The sequence below is a fragment of the Setaria italica genome, chromosome IX (genome assembly GCF_000263155.2).
Source record: "Setaria italica strain Yugu1 chromosome IX, Setaria_italica_v2.0, whole genome shotgun sequence".
NCBI classification, from domain to species: Eukaryota; Viridiplantae; Streptophyta; class Magnoliopsida; order Poales; family Poaceae; genus Setaria; species Setaria italica.
The window spans coordinates 29,178,278-29,182,955 of NC_028458.1; positions in this window are offsets into that span (position 1 = coordinate 29,178,278).

Genomic DNA, 4,678 nt, shown 5'->3' on the forward strand with positions numbered 1-4,678 from the left:
CTGGACGTTGACGTGATCGACTACGTATGACTACGTTGATCGACTACGTACGACTACGTTGATTGTCTTCGCTGCATCGACGCAAATCTACATCTTCCGCACCAGTAGTGCGTCGAGTGGTAATCCCGTGATCCTTATACGGCAGTTCTTCCTGGTTTTACGCGGTAGAAATTTTGATTTGCGCTAGTGTAGCCTACCTCGTATCCTAACATGTCTATGGTTCATATTGTTTTGAGAGCGAAGATACTAAGCGATTCATGATCAGAATGAATAACAAATTCCTTAGGCCACAAATAATGACACCACGTTTGTAAGGAACGTATAAGAGCATACAATTCCTTATCATACGTAGAGTAACTCAGAACAGGACCATGCAATTTCTCGCTAAAGTATGCAACGGGTTTACCATCTTGCATCAAAACACCACCAATGCCAACTCCACTAGCATCACATTCAAGTCAAAGGTCTTACCAAAGTTTGGAAGTTGCAGCAATGGCGCATGCATAAGCTTGGCCTTCAAAGTGGCAAAGGACGAGTCCTGTGCTTTTCCCCAATGAAACACCACACCTTTCTTCGTCAACTCATGCAACGGCGCAGCAATGGTGCTGAAATCTTTGATGAAGCGGCGATAGAAACGTGCAAGACCAAGAAAACTCCTTACCTGTGTGATGCTTTGGGGTAGCGGCCAGCTCTCAATGGCTTCAATTTTCATTCCATCCACCTCAATTCCCTGTGGAGTAATAACATATCCAAGGAACGAAACTCTATCGGTGTAAAAGATGCACTTCTCAAGGTTAGCAAACAAACGTGCATCTCTCAAAGCCTCAAAAACAGCACGCAAATGCTCCCTATGTTCATCCAAAGACTTGCTGTAAATTAATATATCATAAAAGTAAACCACCACAAATCGACCAATAAAATCCCTTAAAACCTCATTCATCAAATGCATGAAAGTACTCGGTGCATTAGTTAAACCAAAAGGCATGACTAACCACTCATATAACCCGAATTTGGTCTTAAAAGCTATTTTCCATTCATCTCCAAGTTTCATTCTTATTTGGTGGTAACCACTACGCAAGTCAATCTTTGTGAAAATTATAGAACCACACAACTCATCAAGCATATCATCTAACCTAGGAATAGGATGTCGATATCGAATGGTAATATTATTGATGGCTCTACAATCAACACACATACGCCAAGTACCATCTTTCTTTGGAACCAAAAGCACAAGAACAGCACAAGGACTAAGGCTTTCACGTACATACCCGTGGTCCAAAAGATCTTAGACTTGTCGCTGTATTTCCTTAGTCTCCTCGGGATTGGTTATGTAAGCAGCACGGTTTGGCAAAGTGGCTCCTGGGATCAAATCAATTTGATGCTCTATCCCTCTCCAAGGTGGCAGCCCTGGGGGTATGTCGGCTGGAAAAACGTCCTCATACTTCTGCAAAATGTTAGTGGTAGCAGGAGGCAAAGAGCTAGCAATATCATCAAGAGAGAACAAAGCTCGTTTGCAAATCTATGTTTCGTAAAGAATCCTCTCTGGTTATCCTGGGAGCCAAGAAGAAATACCTGCCAGCGATTTCAGAATGGTTGCACAACCTTTCTTAGTTGTTTGGATCTTTTTTGCCTCCTTTTTTGTTTCTCGAGGCACCTTTGTAAACTCTGCTTTCATGTTTTAATATATATATATATACATATATATATATATATATATATATATAAAGAGAATATACTCTACGGCCAGTCATAGAATAGCTTATTCTGTGGCTAGTCTATCCAACGCACTAGAATGGTTACAATAACTTGAATGGTTTTAGAAAATAATCTAATCGACTTACTAGAATTGATATGTACATTCTTGTATGTCGTAATTTACTATAAATTGATTGTACCATAATTTGGACTAAATAAGCATCTTGATGCTAAATAATTGTGGTAACTTCTAGTCCAAATTATGGTACAATCGATTTATAGTAAATTATGACATACAAGAATGGACATATTAATTTTAGGAAGTCGACTACGTTGTTGTGTGAAACCATTCAAGTTATTGTAACCGTTCTAGTGCGTTGGATGAGCTGGCCACAAAATAAGCTATTCGATGACCGGCCATGGAGTATACTCTACCTATATATAAAAAACAACGGTCTCATAAGTCGCCTAATGCAGGAGAGAGAGCGAGGTGAGAGAAAGAGGTTATTGTTTCGCGAAACAACCGACTCATGAGCTAAATTGTAGGATCACGAGAGAACTCAACAACTATTGTACGAGTTATTGTTGCCATGCAACTCATAATATTTCCTTTTTTTATATGCAGAAATTAAGGAATTGTATAGCTCTACCAGATAACTTATAAGACAACTTATTGTAGAGGTTGCCTGATGAGTCATCTCAAGTCATCTCAAGATTATGTATCAATGTATAAGACCACCTATTAAACGACATTAATCTACTTGCCCTAAGAACAGATGACCGAAAAAGACGGAGATATCAAATGAGACGTATCCCTGTCTCATCCATCTATTATGCCCAGGTAATCCGGTGAGGACTGACGTCGGAGCCGTGACGGAAACGGGACCTGGACGGCGGGGACGCCTCCCCTGAACACGACCAGAAATCAACGCAAGCTCTCGCCGGCCGGCCGCTGGGACAAGCTAGGAAATCCCTCGCAAGACTGTTATCTTGTTTGTATGCTCCTGCTCCAATCTTCAAAAATTATACTGACTAATCAAACATTACACCAGGTTGTGGGCTCGAGGGGCTTGTCTCGAACCTAATGTTTACTAATCCCTGGTCGGTGCATTTGATTACCGTGTGCCATGGCGGGCTTGGATTTTATTGGGTATATGAAATACTGAAGTTTTTTTTTCCTTTTGGATTAGACTCATAGGGACATGTGTGGAGTGTGGACTATGTAGAATGTGCATGTGCTGCCAATTTAGCCCGGTGTGCGGACAAGTCTGTTCATCAACTCACGTTTTTGTTGCTTGATCTTGACTGCAAAACTCTCTCGCTATCCCGTAGTATATGGAGACATTATTCAGCGGCAGGATGAACGACATTAGCGCGCGAAAATTGTCGACGACGTGAGAATGCCAAAATTTCCTGTGACGAAATGGATAGTGCGCCGAAGGATCAGGCGCAGGAAGATCCATGAATTTATTTTTATTGTTCCACTTTGTGTAAGAACATATAAATTAGAGTATGTCATTTGCTCACACCTTAATGGCGCTGACCTCTATAGATGGCTTTGTTCATTTGCTCACATCACTTATGATGTTTTTACCATCAACGGCATGTTGCCCAGCCAAACGCCAAAAGTTTACTGTCTACCTTTAGACAAAATCATGTTTGCCGCAGTCTATGATAATAAATTTCATGTTGGAGATTTTTTCCAGCTACTTTTTGCTATCCCAAATATAAGTCGATTAGGATTTATTTAAGTCAGATCCTTTATAACTTATTCATCGAGAGTAGCGATACTTCCGTAATATTTGTAATTCTTCACTTTAAGAACATAACTATTTCTTAATTAAGTTGCCTCCGTTTAGTAGTTCATCCATATATTTTACAATAATGAGTTAAAAGGAAAATAAGTACTTCATAATTAAGTTGTCAGTTTAGTAGTTCCAATCATCTTGGTGTCCATTTCTTGAGTTCGGTTTCCACCAGCCGCATTTCGCGGCATGACTGAGATTTTGTTGTTTTGGCTGAGTGGTGAGGTAGGCCTGTTGTCTGAAATACCTTTTAACATGTTTTGACGGTGTTTTGAAATATTTGTTTGCCGGATCTACATTTCCAGTAGTCCAACTCCCTAACATGTGAGAAACGCTCCTAGGTTTACAAATTCCCTAGAGAAATCCCCACTTTATTTCCGAAGCAGCTGACATTGCAACAGATATGCTCCCTGCATACCTGTAAAGAAAGTCATTTAGGACAGAATTTAGCATACCAAGGAGTGACTGATTAGGGTAGAGTTTTTCCTGTCTGCCCCTATTAAATATATATGGTTGCAGGTGCATTCCATGTGAGAAAATTTCCTAGCTCAATCGGTTAGTACAGCAAGGCGTGAGCCTTGAGGAGCTGAGTTCCATACTTGGCGGGCACACTATTTTGCTGGTGGCTTCATTTTGCATGCGCTCGTTTTTTATTTTTTTGCCCCGGCGCACGCGGAGGCTGCATGGCACGCTTTTCTCCCTACTGTGATTGTTTCTGGTGTGTTTTTATATCTGTTGTTTAGATTACAGCATGCCTATTTAAGTGGTGTCTTTCCATCTATTGCGCTCCACTTTTTCTCTTCCCACCTCTTCTCTTTCCATCTACGGTGCAATGGCTGATTTTTTCCCTAGCTTTGATCTGAATGTTCCTATAGAAGAAGATGACAACGGCAATCTTGCCTTCAATCTCAACGAGCCAATATTGGAGGATCACAACGACAATGATAATGTGTCTGTTGTTACTTTCTTTTCCATATGATTTGATTTGATACTCACAGCATATGAGCAAATTAGTTTCGTTTCTCATATCATTGTTTCCTTTTTTGACAGGATTGGATTTGAACTTGCCACTAGACGAATATGGTGCAGTTGATTTCGATTTTGTACAAAACCTCGCTGGTAAATTTTTGATACAATTAGATTTTTTTAGATAAAAAATGTTGTTATTGAAGTAAACC